Genomic DNA, 20,604 nt, shown 5'->3' on the forward strand with positions numbered 1-20,604 from the left:
TCCTTCATACAGGAATGCCTACTCTCTTTAAGATTCTCCCTCAACACACCTTAGTTTTTCTTTCAGACCATTAACAAGAGTAAAATTCCAGTATGTCCAAGGAAACAATTGCAAGATCTACGTTAGGTGGAGGTAAAATATTCATAAAGGAATTATAAAATCTTGTGAACTTTTGTCATCAAGAAATTGGGAAGCATATGTAAGAATAAATTCTAATTATAAAACATCAAAAAGGACAAAATACATCTGTACAGGAGAACAGAATTTTTACTCCAAAACCATAGGAGTTTAGGTAGTGGTTACTACTTTAGGCTTACTTGAGGTGCTATAGAGCGTCCCTATCTGGCACATGACTTAAAGTACCGTTGAATCTACTGGACCATGAGGCCCATGTGCCAGGGTAGCGTGGATCAAATAATGAACCTTGTATCACAGCCCTCAAAACCATCAGACTTATGAGTAATTCTATAGAAAATAATGCGGTGGTTCTTAAAATATTCAAATAGAATTACCGTATGATCCAGCACTTCCATTTCTGGATATCTATACAAAGAATTGAAAGCAGTGTCTTAAAGAGATATTTGTAGACCTATGTTCATAGTTTCATTATTCACCATAGTCAAATTGGGAAGCAATCCAAGTGTCCATCAATGGATGAAGGAATTAAAAAATATGGTATATATATGTAATGGTATATTGTTCAGTCAGATGGCTAAATACTGTATTATTCCACCTGTATGAGGTACTTAGAGCAGTCAAATTCAAAGAGACTGAAAGTAGAATGGTGGCTGTGAGAGGCTGGGAGAAGGAAGGGGGGGTTGTTTATAGGGTTTCAGTTTGGCAAGATGACAAAAGTTCTTGAGATTGATTACATAATATGAAAGTACTTAACATTATTAAACTATACACTTAAAAATGATTAAGATGGTAAATTTTATCTGTATTACCACAATTAAAAAATAATCAGTGATTGCCAAGGGTTTGAGGGAGGGAGAAAGTGACAAATAAGTGGACAAATAGGTAGATTTTTAGGGCAATGAAACTATTCTGTGTGATACTGTAACGGTGGACACATGACAAGCATGCATTTGTAATGGTGGATGCAAGCATTTGTCGAAACCCATAGAACGTTGCAATACAAAGAGTAAACCCTAATGCAAACCATGGACTTTAGTTAATAATAATGTATCAATATTAGTTATCAATTGTAACCAGAGTCTCATATTAATGTAAGATGTCAATAATAGAAGTAAATATGTGGAGGAGAAGGGGAAGTATACGGAAAGTTTCTGTACTTTATGTTCAATTTTTCTGATGCTTAAACCTATTGTAAATAAATAAAATCTATTAACTTAAAAAATTGTCAGACTTACTTATGGGTTATTCTATAAATGGATCAGAGCGGCACACACACTTATGGTATATTATCTCCAAAATCCAGATTCCCAACAAGGGTTATAACTTATTTATTTCCCATTTTGGATGGCACAGGGTATACCAATGTTATTTACACAACAGTATCATTTACTTCAGCAGCTGTATCCAAACTTGATCCAGACTATTAGACCCCTAGAAATTTCATTAATGTATAAATACCACTGAAATTTCTCTGGCATAATGTCTCCTAGTAAAGCATCTAAGGTTTTCCTATGTTCCCTATCTAGTGCAAAATGTCATCTCTATTGTGTAACACCTTGATGTACTGGGAGAAATTAACAGGGTTACATTCTTGCATATTACATTAAGAAAGAGCACACTAGAGGCTGGCCCTGTGGCGGAGTGGTTAAGTTCGCGCCCTCCGCTGCAGGCAGCCCAGTGTTTCGTCAGTTCGAATCCTGGGCGCGGACATGGCACTGCTCATCAAACCATGCTGAGGCAGCGTCCCACATGCCACAACTAGGACACACAACGAAGAATATACAACTATGTACCAGGGGTCTTTGGGGAGAAAAAGGAAAAAAATAAAATCTTGAAAAAAAAAAAGAAAGAGCACATTGAAGTTAACATAATCCTGAAATAACACAGTGAAGGGGTATTGCTGTCCTTGCTAGGTGAAATTGGACTATTCCCAATTGAATACATTAATTAAGAATGAGAGACAAATTATTTGATCAGTCAGTTGGTAACTGCACATCTGTTGCCAGAAGTTGTTTGATTTGTTTGCATAAAGAAGCCAAATCTGGAACGCATCCTGCAATTAGTGCTAACGCCTGAAAAAGTTTACTATAATCCGCAGTCAGTGTTCACATTCGATCTTGGCTTTTAACTCAATCAAGATGGAGTTGCTGCTAGTTGCTAAGTACTTCTATTCCAACTGTACATTGAGGAACAAGGGCAATAACCACAGAATGAGTTCTTGGGTTCTCTGCAACCACTGGTATGATTGAATCAGGCCAAGTTTCCATTTATTGCCTGACCTCCATACACTCCCAATCTGACCATACAGGCACTTTGGGTATATCCAGGCCTGGGTATTTCCCTTTTCCCCAGTATACAATAACCATGTTAAATGACTCTAGCTGTGCTTGGGGAAAGCTTAGAGGAAGACTCAGAGCACACACTTAAGGGAGGATATATACAGCTGCTGTGATCGTCCATCTTCACACACAGCCTCCTGTTCACTCAAGGGTCCCTGGTTCTGTGACTTAGTTAACTGTGGGGATTAGATTCAGGCATGAACTCGCACTTTAGCTTTTCAAATCAGGTTTCTGCTCATCAGACATGTGGTTTATGTGGATCAAGTACTCCCTTAGTGGGATGCATACATCCATGCTATTCCTTTGGATACAAGATTAATTATTCACCATCACAGATTCCTATGGATTGAAACATTGATTGTCTCTCCATCCTTGAAGTCTTTTATAATAAAGTGCCGACTTTATCTCCGGTGTTACATACCACCAGCATCTGTATCCTGCTACCATGAGATCTTGTTTGTCTCATTGAAGTCAAAGAGTCCAATTCCTTTGTAGAATTTCACCTCATTTTCAGCCCATATGAGAGCATCACCATAGAGCTTTCAAGATGCTGGTACTTTCCTCAAAGATGAATTTGTTAATAGCTGGATAAAGAGAATTTCCTCTGAGCCTTCCCAGAGATGTGGTTAAGAAGCGACTGAGTTTACCCAGGCTAGATCCAGCACTTCAGCACTATGCTTGAGGCCCATTAAAAACAGCAAATCAGCTAGAAAAAGCACAAAAATGCAAAAAATATGGCAATACATAGACCACAAAAAGTATACTTGTTTACAGCCAGAGAGCTGAAACAAGAAGGCACAGCATGCCTTTTCTGACCTCGTCTGGTAACGTGAATGCTGGATAATCAAATTTTTGCCACTCTGTACATATCTGTGAATGATCACAAATGACCAGGACTACTGATTTGGAGCCTACAAATAAATTTTGGCAAGTAGACTAGAAAATATGGAATCTTAGATTAATGAGGATTAACTCTATCTGAACGTATATTTCCATGTTCGGAAAATATAATCTGTTGCACACCACACTCAGGGGTGGCCCAGAAAACCGTGGTAAATGAAATCTCAATGAGTGGCAGAACTTCTAGAAGTGTACCAGACTGTCTACTTTGCATTGTATGAAAGATGCTCTGGGTGATCAGGAACTTGTGAAGAACATGATTAGTACATTGATGGTAAGGTGGTGTGATGCAAAGCGATATTTACGCACATCTCAGAATAGATACGGGGGACGTAATATTCACACCCCACCTCAGCTCCACTACAGAGATCTAAAGAAGCAGATGGAAACGATGGCACATTCTGTAAATGCCACTTGGCCTCTTTCCCCAGGTACTGTGGTATGTGTTACATGAGCCTGCGTACAAGGTGACTACAGAGACAGGAGAATGCTATACATGGACTCCACAATTGGGCTACTAATGAGTTCTCAAACTGCCCATAGCAGAGACTAAAGTTGAGCCCCTGATAATGTATCGTGAATGGACTAACCAGCCACCTGGGACAGGCTGATTACATTGGTTCTCCTTCTATCATGAGCAGAGATTTGACCTCACAGGAATAGATATGTATGCTGGATGTGAATTTGCCTTTCCTGCCCTCAAATCTTCTGCCATCATCACTGCCAAAGTAATGCCTTATTCACATTTATGTTCTTCCACTCAACATTGCTTCTTACTAAAGAAATAATTTTATAACAAAGTTTGACAATGTGCTTATGCCCATAGGATCCACCGGTCTTATTACATATCCCATCATCCAAAAGTACCTGGCTTGTGAGGAAACTAGAATGGTCTATCAGTACCTGAGAGACAGCCACCAGTGAAGTTGGGATGCTGTCTTGCAGGATGCAGAACAGGCCAATATACGGTGTCATTTACCTTTTAGTCGAAAATACATGGATCCAGAAGCAAGGGTCTGTATGAGGGGGTCTGTTTTACTATTACACATAATAACTGTTTGCATCCTTTCTTCACAACTTTGAGTTTGATGGATTGCAAGTACCTTAGATGAAAGCTGAGAATTTCCCCTGGCCATTTGCATTCTTGGAATATTGAGAAAAAATGAGTTAATATATTAGTTAGCATGATTGACTCTGATTGCTAAAGAAATATCCGTTGTTGTCTAGAATCTAGAGGATTTATTGGATTTCTCTTAATACTCTTCTATTCAGTAATCTGTACCAATGGAAGACTGTGACCGTCAACAAAGGCAAGACAAATAGCGACTCAAATCCTATGACAATACATTTATAAAATGGAAATAAGTCTACAACCGTCTCATGGAGGAGTGATGATGAAAATAAGTTAACAGATGCAAGAAATTTATAACACCAATAGAATATATCACACACCGTATTTTTTGTTATTTTTACAATTATTTTGTCTCGTATAAATTTGATGGCTAGAAGGCACTAAATTAAATAAAATCCAGCTAGGCTAAAGATAAAAAAAAAAAACCAGCAATAATAAAAATATTTTATATTTTGACCAATTTTTTTTACCTAATTCTCCATTTGTTTACATTTTTCAGTGTCCACTACCCTCCCTAATATAGTCCAGTCCATCTTTGACTAGCTTTTCCTTTTTGTTTCTTTTCTATCTCCCATAAATTCAAAATAGTTATTATCCTTAAAATTACATGTGTCTGTTTAGTTGATGCACATTATGCCTGCCCCCAACACACGCACATATACACATTCCTTTTGGCTTGCTCTGCTCTTTATTTATACTATTTGGAGCTGGAGCACTGGCTCCTCCTCCCTGGTTTCTGGTGCATTTACCATTGTGGGTAAGTATTCATCACCCCAAATCATCTCTTTTCATGTTTTTCCTTCAATAGAGTAAGCTCCCTGAGGGCAGCAATAAAGTGTGAGTGTGTGTGTGATATGTGTATGTATATTCTGGTACATTTTCACTAGTAGATTTTCAAAAATTTGAATGAATAAATCAATTAGTTAATACATGAAAGAACGCACCACTATTCAGCTTGATCATATCCCCAGCAATATGTCTGATTATAAAAGGCAAATAAAAACTGAATATAATAGGAAGTTGGGTAAGATAGACCAGCTATCAAGGAAAATGCTTCTCCAAGATTCTACGTTTAGCACACAAATCCATCTCCCCTCTGACTTGCCTGTTCTTCTGCCTTCCTCTCTGTTACCGGTGAAATACCTCCCTGACTATTGGTCTCTCACAGTATGTGTTGTCTCTCTCATGTTTGCCTTCTACTTATATAGCTTATTTATTTTTATTTTTTTGGTGAGGAAGATTGGCTTTGACAGAACATCCATTGCCAATCTTCCTCTTTTTGCTTCAGGAAGATTGTCCCTGAGCTGACATCTGTGCCAGTTTACCTCTATTTTGTGTGGGGGTTGCCGCCACAGCAGGGTTTGAACAATGTATAGGTCTGTGCCCAGGATCTGAAGCTGTGAACCCTGGGCCAGCAAAGCAGAGCATGTGCACTTAACTGCTATGCCACCAGGCTGGCCCCTCTTATATCACTTACTAATTTCTGCACTCATTCCTTTAATAACTTTCACAAACAGCAATTGCTCTTGGCTAGTTATTTTAGGCTCTTCTCCATTTTAGGAAATTCTATTCTTCTTTTAATTCAGAAAGTGTTTTTTATGTTCTTTGGCTATTGTAGACACTTTAGAAATGATATTAGAGTAGGTTCAATGACTGTGTTGTGAGGAAGAATGCTCTTGCTTTTTCTTTACCAAAAATAAATAGGGACAAAATATATAAGAAGAAGTGAAACAATGTGTAGAGGAAAATGCACCTTTGTAATGTTTCCATAGTTGTAGCCCAAATTGCAGTGAATTAAGGCTGTGGCTTTGATCTCATACTCTTTGCTTGGGCTGGAGCAGCAGTTCCATCAAAATGTTCTTTACCTGAAAAGGGTGAATTTAGCCATAGTTCGGGCCTTAGCTGAAATTTTGACCAACAGCAACTTCGTTCTCTAATTTGAATAAAAGTCTTTTTTATAAAATCTGATATTATATCCTCCAAAGCTTCTACTGTCTTCTTAGATTTCATACAATCTTCTTTCAGTCATCCTGGGCAATCTTTAATTTGGCCACCTACCCATTCACTCTTTCCTCAGTTGCACAAACAGATGGAGACCAATTATTTAATATGTTTTGCTTTCTCCTTTGTTCTCCAACTCTAAATCCCAACCACTATTCTTAAGAAAACTCTCGCTTTTTGTTTCAATGTTGTTTATCATGAACAAGAAGAAAATTATTGCTTTTGTTCAGAGAAGCAGGTTACACGTTATTATAATTCACAAAAATATCCAATTTTTTTGTTGAATGTCTTCTTGTTTGTTTCCTTGACTTTGCGATTTCGTAGCCAAGGCTTCTAATTATCAAGTTGGTTTGTTGCTTTTAAATGTTTCTAATAAGTCTCTCAGTTTTTCGTTTATGTCATGGTCTAATCACTTTGCCTTATGTCTCCTGCTGTCTTTTTTTTTTTTGGCAATTAGGACACTATTTATGAAACAAGTACATCATTTACATGACAATGCTTGGAAGAAAATGTACCTGTCCAAAGTAAATTGCCAGTTTTCATGATGCATCATTCCCACGCCCTATTTCTCCGACAAGAAAAAGCCATTAATATTATTCTAAGAAACTGAACATTTCTGTGAATCATAAATTATAGCTGCTTTTTCATTTCCTATGAAAGATTACTTAGGGAAAATACTTTCTTTACATGTAGATTCCTCTATAGGGATAAAGAAATAGTCTCTTGAAATCTGTTTAGGCTTATCTACAGCAGGTAGTATTTAAAGATTCTGAGAATTTTAACCTTACAAGTAAACAAACCCTTTCTGTTAAAGTTCTCTCCAGGCAAGACTGGGAAAATAGTAGTTATTTTTTATTGTTAGTTTTATTGTTATCTCATATGTCTATACTTAGCCCAGAATTGTCTGTTAAACTCCAAATTAACAAACTCAACACCATACTAGACAACTTCATTGTATATTACAGACACTATAAAATCAATATATCCTACTCCAGAGTTATTGTCTTTTTTAACCAATCGTATTCCACAACCACCCAAAATATTCAGTTTGCCATTTTTTTAGTTAGCATCTAAATCTAACCATGTCAGAGGGGAACTTCCTCAACTTCATAAAGAATACTTACAAAAAAGCTATAGCTAACTTCACACTTAATGGTGAGAAACTCAAAGCTTTCTCAGTGGGGTCAGGAACAAGACAAGGATGTCCCTCTCATCACATTTTCAACATTGTAGTGGAAAATCTAGCCAATGTAATATGGCAAGAAAAGAAAATAAAGGTATACAGATTGGGAAGGAAGAAATAAATCTGGTTTGGGTCATAGATGACATGATCTTCTATACAGAAAATCCAAAATAATGAACAAAAAACTCCTGGAACTAATAAGTGATTATAGCAAGTTTGCAGGATATAAAGTTAATATACAAAAGTCAATTGATTTACTATGTACCAGCAATCAACAAGCAGAATATGAAATTAAAAACAAAATACCACTTACATCAGCACCCACAAAATGAAATGCTTAGATATAAATATAACAAAATATGGACAAGATCTATATGAGGAAAACTACAAAACTCTGGTGAACAAAATCAAATAAGAACTAAATAAATGAGATATTATATGTCCCTGAATAAAAAGATTCAATATCGTTAGGATGTCATTTCTTCCCAAATTGATCTATAGATTCAATGCAACACTAATTAAAATCCCAGGGAGTTATTTTGTGGATATTGAAAAATTGATTCTAAAGTTTGTAGGGAGAGGCAAAAGACCAAGAATAACCAACTAAGTAAGGAGAAAAACAAAATCGGAGGCCTGATACTACCCAACATCAAGACTTACTAGAAAACTATAGTAAACAAGACAGTAAGGTATTGGTGAAATACACATAGATCAATGGAACAGAATGGAGAGCCCAGAAGTAGACTTACATAAATATAATCAACCAATATAAACATGTAGATCCTTGATAAAGCAGCAAAGGGGATACCATGGACCAAAGATAGTGTTTTCAACAAATGGTACTGGAAAAACCGAACATCCACATGCAACTGATCTATCTGTACTAAATCTGTGGGGATTTCCATTACTATCAAAATCAACTCCCAAAGTCCAAACTCCAAGGTAGGATGCTATATCAAAGGTTCTGCACCTGCTCTTTGTATAGTCTCCATCTTTGATCCATCCAAACTTGAGCTTTCCCCATCTATGCTTTGTTTATGCTAATCTGTCCCTCTTTTAACATTCCATTCTATAACATCTCTGCATGGTTTCATGCTCATTCACCTCTAATAATCAAACCACATGAGGAATTTTTCCAGAAGTGAGAAGCATATTGTATAATAATGATTCCCAGAATTTTGTTTGTGGTACATGTTAAAATTTTACAATTTTTGGTAACACTTTTGAAGTGATTAGAGGAATCAAGTTATCAATGTTTAAAATGTAATTACTGAATTCATTTATTAGTTCTAACAGTTTTTTTGTTGAGTCTTTAGGGTTTTCTATATCTATGATCATATGTCATCTGTAAACAGAGAAAATTTGCCTCTTCCTTTCAGATTTGGATGCCCTCTATTTCTTTTTCTTATATAATTGCTCTGGCTGGAACTTCCAGTGCTATGTTGAATAGAAGTATCGAGAGCGGTCATGCTTGGCTTGCAACAGATATTAGAGTAAAAGTTTTCTGTTTTCCCCCATTAATTAAGATTTTAGCTATGGAATTTTAATACACAGCCTTTGGTGTGTCAAGGTAAGTTTCTTGTATACTTATTTTGTTGGGAAATCTTTATCATGAATGAATGCCAAACTTTCTTAAATGCTTTTTCTGCTCTTGTTGAGATGATCATGTGGTTTCTATCTTTCATTGTGTTAACGTGACGTATCACTTCAAATTACTTGTGTATGTCAAACCATACTTGCATCTCTGGAATAAATTTTGCTTACTTGTGGTGTATAATTCTTTCATGTGCTATTAAATTTGGTTTGCCTATATTTTATTGAAAATTTTTGCATCTATGCTCATTAAGGATATTGGCCTGTAGTTTTCTTTTCTTGCGATATCTTTCTGTGGGTTCGGTATCAGGATGATGCTGACCTCATAAAATGAGTTTGAAAGTGTTCCCTCTTTTATTTTTTGGAAAAGTTTAAGATGTATTTAATATGAATTTTTCTTTGAATGTTTGGTAGAATTTACTTCTGAAGCCATGAGGTCCTGAGTTTTCTTGGTTGGGAGGTTTTTGATTATTGTTTCATCTCTGTATTTGTTATTGGTCTGCTCAGGCTGTCTATTCTCGATTCAGTCTTTGTAGGTTGTGTGTTTGTAGGAATTTATCCATTTCTTCTAGGTTATCCAATTCCTTGGCATATAGTTGTTTATAACGGTTTCCTATGATCCTTTTGGTTTCTGAGGTATTTGTTGTAATGTCTCCTCTTTCATTTCCAATTTTATTTATTTGAATCTTCTCTCCTTTTTTCTGGGTTAGTCTAGCTAAGGGTTTGCCAGTGTTGCTTATCTTAAAAAAATACAACTATTAGTTTTGTGATTTTTTCCTATTGTTTTTCTATTTGACTTATTTTTGCTCTAAACTTTCAATGACATTTCCATACACTAACAATGAGCTATCCAAAAAAGAATTTAAGAAAACAATCCCATTTACAAGAGCATAAAAAATAATAAAATACTTAGGAAAAAACTTAACTAAAGAGGTGAAAGACTTATATACTGAAAACTATAAAACACTGATGAAGGAAATTAAAAAAGACACAGATAAATGGAAGGCTATCTTGTGTTTGTGAATTGGAAGAATTATTAAATTCTTTATTAAATTCTTTATTAAAATATGTATACTACCCAAAGTGATCCATGGATTCAATGCAATCTCTATCACAAGTCCAATGACATTCTTTACAGAAATAGAATAAGAAATCCTAGCATTATATGGAACCACAAAAGACCCTGACTAGCCAAAGTAATCTTGAATATAAAAAATAAAAGCTAGAGGTATCACTCTTCCTTATTTCAAAATACATCACAAAGCTATAGTAATCAAAACAGTGTACTACTGGCATAAAAACAATCACATAGGCCAATAAACATAATAGAATCTAGAAATACATCCATACATGTACAGAACTAATCTTTGACAAGTGTTCCAAGAGCACACAATGGGGAAAAAATAGGCTTTTCGATAAATAGTGTTGGGAAAACTGGATAATCACCTGCAGAATAATTAAATTGGAAGCTTATCTCATACCATACAAAAAAGTCAACCCAAAGTGGATTAAATATTTAAATGTAAGACCTGAAACTGTAAAACTACTAGAAGAAAAATGAGGGAAAATTTTGACACTGAGCTTGGCAGTGATATTTTGTCATGACGTCAAAAGTACAGGCAACAAAAGCAAAAACAGAGACGTGGGATTTCATCAAACTAAAAAGCTTCTGCACGGCAAAGCAAATAATCAACAGAGTGAAAAGCAGCCTACGTAATGGAAGACAATATTTGCAAACCATATACCTGATAAGGAGTAATACCCAGAATGTATCAGCAACTCATATGATTCAATAGCAAAAAAAATGAAAAATTTGATTAAAAAATGGACAAAAGGCCTCAACAGACATTTCTCAAAAGAAGACATATAAATGGCCAATAGGTACACAAAAAGGTACTCAATATCACTAATCATCAGGGAAATGCAAATCAAAACCATAATAAGATATACATCACACCTGTTAGAATGGCTATTATCAAAAAATCAAATGATAACAAGTATTGGCAAGGATCCGGAGAAAAGAGAACACTTATCTACTGTTTGTGGGCATGTAAATCGGTAGAGCCATTATGTGAAACAGTATGGAGGTTCCTCAAAAACTGAATTAGTTAACTAATTAATATGAATATTATTCACCTTTAAAAATAGAGGAAATCTTGTCATTTGCAAAAACATGGATGAACCTGGAGGGCATCATTCTAAGTGAAATAGGCCAGACGCATGAAAGACAAACACTGCATGATCTCGCTTAGATGTGAAATCTAAAACTGTCAAACTCATAGAAGCAAAGAGGAGAATGGTGATTGACAGGAGTGGCAGTGGGGAGGGAGAAGGAAATGAAGAGATGTTGACAAAGGGAACAAAGTTTCAGTGACACAAGATGAATGAGTTCCCAAGATCTGATGTACAGCATGGTGACAATAGTTAATATTACTGTATTGTATACTTGAAATTTATTTAAGAGGATAGATCTTAAATTGAAGATGCTTACCACACACACACACACACACACACACACACACGCGCGCTAACTATGTAGAGGTGTTAAATAAGTTCTTTAGCTTGATTTTGGTGCTCTTTTCACAATGTATACATGTATCAAAACATCAAGTTGTACACTTTAAGTATATACAATTGGTATACGTTAAAGATAGCTCAATAAAGTTATTAAAATAGTAATTTCTGCCTAAGTACAAAAATGTCTCTCATATCTATAATTTTCTCATGCACCGTTGTGCTCACGCTATTTGATAGTTTGCTCCATCGTGTTGCTTTAATCTTTCAGCAGACTTCTTTACTGCCTTGATAGTGCTCCCCCTTTTTTTTTTTTTTTTTTTCAGGAAGATTAGCCCTGAGCTAACTGCTGCCAATCCTCCTCATTTTGCTGAGGAAGACCAGCCTTGAGCTAACATCGGTGCCCATCTTCCTCAACTTTATATGTGGGACGCCCAGCATAGCAGGGCCTGCCAAGCGGTGCCCTGTCTGCACCCAGGATCCGACCCGGCTAACCCCCGGCCGCCAAAGTGGAACGTGCGCACTTAACTGCTCCACCACCGGGCCGGCCCCTGATAGTGCTCCCTTTTATAAACACAAATCATTCCTCAGTTCTGTTAGATGTTACACTAAACCTTTAACCTCTAAGAAGTTGCCATCTTTTCTACATAGTACTTAGAAACAAGCTAACCTCTACAAGTAATCTGATTTTATTTTCAGCATAACACTAAAATCGCCTACTTTGAGACAAAAAGCAATTCAAGTTTACACATTTGTCAAGTTTTGTGTTATATTTGGGAAAAATTAAATTTAATGTTTCCCTTAACACATAGGTAGAAACGACTGCTTTAAGAAATGAAGGCATTCAACAATTCATTACAGTTATTTTTCTGTGTCTTATTTGCTCAGTCATATTCCAAGCTCCTCGAGGATGCGAATAAGCTTAGAAGCTAAAGTATACATTTTTGTAGTCAAATCTAATAAAACTGAGTCAAAAATGTGTACCAGGTAAGTATGCTGAATTACAAGGTAAGACAGCTGCAATCAAGTCCCACATTGACTGTTTGATTTCAGTGTACTCCATTCACAAGATAAGTCCTGTTTCCTTTCTTAGAAAGTGAAGTAATAGACTGAATTAGATGGGTCCTTCTAGCAAATCTACAGTGAGTTGAGAAAGAGCCATCTAAGGTGTGAGTTAGCTGTCACGGGTCAGTATTAGTTAAAGGAAAGAGGTGGTGGGCAAATAACTTCAACAATATGGGAGGCTAGTCACAGACTAAAAGGAAGAAGTGGGAACGCTGCAGTCAAAGAGGTCCATAGCATCACTGGTTGATGTATTAGGAATGGAAAGAGGAAAAAGATTCAATGTTCAACTTATGACTAGTAACCATATACAATATTTTAGGATGTTTAGCAGTCTAATTGTGGCATCAGTTGTGTGGCTTCATAAAAGACCAAATTGGTCAATTTCCAAATTTCTATATAAGATTTAAAACGCTATTTATAAATTCTCCTTGGGAGCATATTTACATAGTTGATAAAAAATAAAGAACAGCTCAGGTATGAGATCTTATTAATAGTTTGCATGAATCACAGTCCTCTCATAAAATCATAACACTGTTGTTATGATACTAATATAGAAATTCTTTAATGTCTGCTCCCTTTAATTTGCATATGTAATTGACAGCTCATTAGGAATGATGGAAGCATAATTATGAAAACAAACCCAGAAGAAAGGACAAAGCCCTGACTGGTGAATTATTGCTGAATGTATATGTTGCTTCATATTGCGGACTTGTTATTATGGACATTAATTAGATTTTTTTCCTCCAAGATTCCCGCTTTAAGATGTTGGAAGATGAGATACAAACATGTACAAGAAAGATGTAGTCAACATATTCCCGGCCAAGTAGAAAGTCAAAGGCGCAGTTTCAATTTACCACTATGTCACCAAGTCTAGGAGAGAGTAGTGCTGTTATATTTAGTCAGAAAGCCAGAATTTCGGCTCAACAATAAATCCTGTTGCATTTTACTGTAAGGATTAAAAATATCCACTAACACCAAAGGTCTGCTAACTTTCCTGTGAAGCCTACTAAGATATCTGTTAACTTAAGAATCTGTACTATATATGGGATTAATTTATTTATTTATGCATTCATTCATTTAATTTATATTTACTAAGTATCTGTGACTCAAAATCCTGAAATAGGTAAAAAGAAAAAACAGATCAATAAATTCAGGACGGCCTCACTAATGTGTAAATAGCTCTTAAAATGAAAAAGACCAACCACCAGGTAGAAAAATGGGCAATATATGAACAGATAGTTCACAGAAAAATAGACACATTTGCTGTTGAACATAAATAGCTGTTTTTTGTTTTGTTTTATTTTTGTGTTTTTTTTTGTTAATAGTAAGAAAAATGCAAATTTAAACTACATGGAGAGACAAGTTTCACATCCAGTAATGGCAGAGTATCTTCTCATGGATTAATTACCTTGCAGATAGCTATACACTCTTGAAATACAAAATAACAGCTGTCTAAAGCCCTGCAGAGTGAGTAAAAGCCAGCAGACGCTGGAGAAGACCCTCAACTTGGAAAGAGAGGCAGTTCTTTTCACTACTTAGGACTGAGAATAATCTCTGTAGGGGGCATGAGGGATACCCAGAATGTGGAGAGAAATTTGAAGTCTTTCTGTTTTCAGAAAGCCCCAGGGCAATCACAACAGCTGTGAAGTGTGGGGAAATCTTTCAGAAATGAGAAAGAGAGATAGCGCTCTGAATTCTGCACACAATCTCTGCCCAATTTCTTGCTGACTCTTGCACTACTCATATGTGAGGCAGGTTGTAAACATCCCAGCTAAGGGTAAAATAAATATTTCTGCTTCTGCCCATTGTAGTGGGGAAGCCATTGAAATGTGAGTTCAGCCAAGTTTACTGTCTGCTTAAAAGGAAAACAAAACAAAAACAAAGCTAATATGGTTGAGAGAAACATAAAAGATTCTCTAAAATGCATCATTCACAAAGTCTAGGATACAATTTTAAATTATCCAAATTAGGGGCTGGCCCAGTGGCACAGTGGTTAAGTTTGCATGCTCCACTTTGGTGGCCCAGGGTTCTCCAGTTTGGATCCTGGGTGTGGATGTGGCACTGCTCATCAGGTCACGCTGAGGCGGCGTCCCACATAGCAGAGCCAGAAGGACATACAACGACAATATACAACTATGTACTGGGGGGCTTTGGGGAGAAGAGGAAGAAAAAACAAAAAATGAAGAAGAGGATTGGCGACAGATGTTATTTCAGGTGCCAATCTTCCACAAAAGAAGATTTCACATCTTTAGAAAAAAAAGAAGTTTCATGAACACTAAAGAAGATAAATTCAAAGCTAGGAATTACAGAGTCCCGTTGTTAGAAATCAGAGTTAAATTTTACAAGGGTCAGGAGAAGAGCGAACTATTTCATGCAGAAGGACGGTGATGTGAATGATGGCCAACTTCTCTTCAGAAAGGAAGCCAGGGGAGACTGCAAGCACAAGTCTAAAAGGACAAAAGAAAAATATCCTCTCAACAACAGTAACATTGTGTCAATATTCTGTAATAATAAAGACCAGAAACAGACATTGCAGATAAGTGAAAAACCGCAAATTCGCTACCAGCAAGGAAGTTGAGCCTGGAGAGAAACGATACCAGAAGGAATCTCAAACCGTCAGAAGGACGACAGAGCCCTAGAAATGGGAAATAAGTGGGTAAATATAAAAGGATTTTTTTCTCAACCTCTTTAAAATGCATACAAAGTTGAAAACAAATAACATTCACTTGTGGGTTTATATTGTTTGTTGGTGTAATTTATATGACAACTTTGGGATAAAGGAGAAGGAGGGTGGTAAGTCAACCTTTTTATTGCATAGTTCTTATACTTTATGTGTAGTGTTTAAATTCTACCTTTGATATTGTGTTCTCAGGGACAGTCACTTGAAATGCAGTTATAGCCATAAGGAAAGCTGATAAATTAAAATGATATTCTAAAAATATACTGAAAAAACTAAAAATAAGTATTGAAAGGAGAACATAGAAGAAGCCTCCTGAATATTTGCCAATTTAACGTGCTTATAAATAATCCACAGATCAAAAAAGAAATTTTGAAATGTTTTAAATTTAATGATAATCAAAATAAAACATCAAAATTTGTAGAATGTAGATAAATCAGTGCCTAGCAGGGAAAATATGGTTTTTAATGGTAGTATAAAAGCAATGACTTAAGATTTTTCTTAAGAGTCTAGATAAAGATGGGCAGAGTAAACACAAAATATGTGGAAGAAAAGGATTAATAAAGATAGCAGCAGCAAGAAGTGACACAGAACTTAAATAATGAAGACATTTAACAATGTCAAATTTTGAAAATGGAACTTTTTATTAAAAATCATCCCACATAAAAATCTCCAGGTCCATGGTTTCACTAGTGATTACTTTCAAATACTAAAATAAAATTTTAAAAAATCTAATACAAACTCTTTTAGAAAATAATAGAGAGAGCACTTTCCATCTTATTTTATGAGGTGGGTATAATCCTTATTTCAAAGCTTGACAAAGAAATTACACACACACACAAGTAAAATTATAGACTAACATCCTTTATGACTATACAGACACAGATTCTTAACAAGATATTAACAAATCAAATCTTGCTATATATACTTACCATTGAAGAAAAAAGACTCTCCTTACTCATAAAATTGGCAATAAAGGGAAAACATTAAATATTTATCCTACTTCCCTTTGATAAATGTGTTTCAGTGAAATACCTCTGGTTGATGAGGGTTAGTTCTTTATACAACAATTACAGATAATAAAAACAGAAAGAATTACAGACTTAGAAAAATCACCTTACTGCCATTTTGCCTTCCAGGCAACAGATATCAATGGATGAAATCATTAGATGAAATATTCATTTTTTTAAAATCTTTATTTTTTTCGAATGTACATCATATTTCAAATTCTGGATACATTACATCATGTTCACCACCCGAACACTAATTATAGTGCATCCCCTCACATGTGACCCTAATCACCCCTTTTGCCCTCCCCCCTCCCCCCTTCCCCAATGGTAACCACCAGTCCAATCTCCAATGCTATGTGTGTGTTTTTTTTTTTTTACACCATGCACAAAAATCAACTCAAAATGGATTAAAGACTTGAATGTAAGACCCGAAACCATGAGATTTCTAGAAGAAAACAGAGGCAGTACGTTCCATGACATTGGTCTGAGCAGCATATTTTCAAGTCCCACGTCTGACTGGGCAAGGGAAACAAAAGAAAAAATGAACAAATGGGACTACATCAAACTAAAAAGCTTCTGCACAGCAAAGGAAACCATCAACAAAACGAAAAGACAACCTAACAATTGGGAGAAGGTATTTGCAAACCACATATCAGATAAGGGGTTAATATCCAAAATATACAATGAAATATTCATTAAAAAAAAGCAAAAAAAAACCCCAAATATCTTCTCAATGAAGTCATCTGTCAGTCATCGTCTGAGAATCTGAGACCACTAATGAACTATAACTAAATTAAAAGTGGGATAGTGAAAGATTTTGTGACTGCTAATGTTTATATTTAACACAGCATATGAATTATTCTTGCCAAACAAGTTAAACTTTTATCAAAATTAACAATTTAATGTTAATTTTCTTTTTTACAAGAGAAACAGAGGACAGAGGACTAAGTTATACATCACTTTGAAATAACAATCCTATCAATATAGAACACGGAATAGTTCATTGGACAAGTTCTAAGTTTTCCAAAAAGCAATTCAATGATTGAAAATAAATATACAAACATTTGGGAGAACAATTTATATTAAAAAAGGCAATATTTATTTTAAAATATGTAACCAGTATAAGCTATTTGGATCCTAATTGTGTCCAAGACACATTTTAGACTAGTGGGAAAATTTGAATATAGCCTCAATCTTAGATAATACCAAGTAATCATTATTAATTTCCTAGTTGTTATATAAGAAAATGTTCAGAAATCTTAGAGATTTGTGTTAAAATATGAGTGGGTAAAATCATGTGATATCTTCTTTTTTTCTATATATAAGATAGTATATAAAATAAAATAAAGTAGGAGATTTAAGAAGCAAATGTACCAAAATCTTGGTAATTTCTAGGACTCTTTGATAGTCACGTAGAGGTGAATTAATACACTCTTTCCTATTTTTGTGAATGATTAAAACTACTTATAATTAAAAACTAGATGTATACAGACACACAGCCCTTCTGAATGTTACAGACTCCTCCATACACATATCAAATAAAAATTAATTTGACATTGATTTCTCACATATTGAAAATACTGTCAATTTTAATTTTATCTACCAAAAACAATTAGGCAAAATTTGTTATAAAAGTTTTAACAATTCCTCAAACTACGTATTTTAGATTTTCTTTTTTTATTAAATTGAGGAAATATTTCTGATCCGAAGTTTTTATTAATTTAGAACTGAAAGATGGATGCAATTAGAATAAAAGAGACTCCTCTAAGCTTTGTCTTGGTCCTGACTCCACCCATATTAGCAAGAGAACTTGGAAAAATGTCAACTTCCAAGAGTTCAGTTTTTCGTCCATTCAATGGATTATTAATTATTTGCTTCTTAATTCACAAAACTTCTGACATGAATCAGATGAGATGATGTAATTAAAATTCTTCCCTAGACCGTTAATCAAATCGTACAAGTGATTGTGCTCCACCCTCATATAAGTACCCTTCACTCCAGGCTGATGGAATTTGCTTGCAGCATCTTGTGTGTTTCATTGACACTGTTATTTACCCACCCCTAGCCATTCACATTCATGTTCAGAAGTATTTAGAAGACAGTTACAGATTCTGATACCACCACGTATTCTGCCATCTTTCCTTCCTTGCCCAGAGATGTGGACAAGGTAAAGGAGGAGAAAAAAATAAATGAATTAAAAAAAGACCTCTCCCAGGAGATGCTGAGGCACTGAGAGATGGCACAGAGTGGGAACTCATTGCTATCCCTAGGGCTGAAGGATCAAGGGGAAGAAATAGTGTTACTGGAGCCCGGTGAGAACAGAAGCCAGGAGGAACAGCTGCCAGACAGACTGTCCGACAATAATTGTAGAGGGACGTCGCCATGGCCAGAGAATGTGTGCCAATCAGTGGGTACCAGGGAAGAAACACCCCACCTCTGATTTCTTAAAGCTTCCCACTGACTGAACCCAAACTAAACAGAATCCAGAGAAGAGTCCAGTTGAAGCAACTCAGAGTGGGAAACCCAACTGGGACTTACTGTAACACGTGCTTCCTCATCATGTTGCCAAAATTAAACACCGTCACCCTAAGATTAATGGTCTTTGGTGCTCATCATCTCAGAAGAGTATAGGAGTTTTTCTCTTTCTCCTTCTCCCTCCCTACACCCTCTGTAAATCCCACGAAAGCAAACAAACAAAAAATTATTTTATAGTAACTACAGCAAATTCTTACTTTTCATATTTCAAGCTCATGGGGTGAGCTCCTGCTTTCTTTGCTGCTCTACCCTCAATACATAACGGCACACATGATAGAATTCATACATATTTGCTGAACAATGAATGAATGGATAGTTTGCACATAAAACTGAAAGTACGTTAGAATCACATAACCAGAAAAAATATTTTGAGAGAATTGTTGTCAAGCTGGTTCAAGTGCTTTGAGGATCTTTTATTTAAATTTAGAAAATAAATAAAAAGAATCATTTGCAAGCTTCGCAATACCAATGTACGAGTAAAATTGTAAATCAAGAAAACTGACCTTCTTATCTACTTTTTAGATAAAGAATGAAAAACAAACCTCTAGCCAATAACCAATAAGATAAAAAGAACTACTTCAAATCAATATTAATTACAAGTAAAAGAAAAATGAATAGAGAGTTTAAAATGAAGAATTAAATGTGGGTAAATGTATGTAGACATGTAGAAAGTCAACAGAGAGAATGTCAAACTCTAAGACAGAGAGAAAGAAGCCCAGATAATGCATGGATCTAGAGCTAATTTCTATAATATCTTTTATCAGCCTGTCTTTTGGTTATTGTGACTAAAGGTTTTTAAAGTCTCTTGCAATTTTACAGAACCATGGCATCTATTTGTCAAATAAAAATAACGCTGGCTGATATAACAAATAATACCCAAATCTCACCGGGTGGCTTTAGCATAACAAATATCTACTTCTCACTTAAGCAGAGTTTGATGTGGATATACTTAGTTGACCCTATCTCCCCTATGGCTTTCCTCCAGGTGGTAGTGATCAAAGCCCCTTCCATCATGTGACTTAGCCATCTCAGAGTCTCCAAGTGTGAGCTCATGGGTGAGTGGGAGAGAGTATGGAAAATGTTGTGCAACAATTTAGGAGGGAGGCCTGAAAAGGGCAAATATCTCCCATTACATTTCGCGGACAGAATGGACCTCACTGATGTACAAGAGGACTAGAAGCTGTGGTCTTTTTGTGTATTTAGGTAGAAAATAAAATGAGTTGGTGAACTCACAGCAGTAACTTGGCCACTGAAGGTAATCTGCCCAATAATTCTACTGACTCCTGTTAGGTGTTCTGGAAGTATATAGCCATTTTTTTGTTTACAAATCTCCCTAAAAGATATGGGTGGTGTTTATCTCTTTCACTAATATCTCATCCTACCCTGAAACATATATTAAAAAAAAAAAAAAAAAACCTGTTCTCTTTGTCAAACTAACACGGATTTTATTCTAACTCAGAGGCTAGCTACCATGTTCCCTGCACCATTTTGTGAATCCTTATAAAAGGAGATACACA

This window comes from Equus caballus, chromosome 9 (assembly GCF_041296265.1).
Source record: "Equus caballus isolate H_3958 breed thoroughbred chromosome 9, TB-T2T, whole genome shotgun sequence".
Classification (NCBI taxonomy): Eukaryota; Metazoa; Chordata; class Mammalia; order Perissodactyla; family Equidae; genus Equus; species Equus caballus.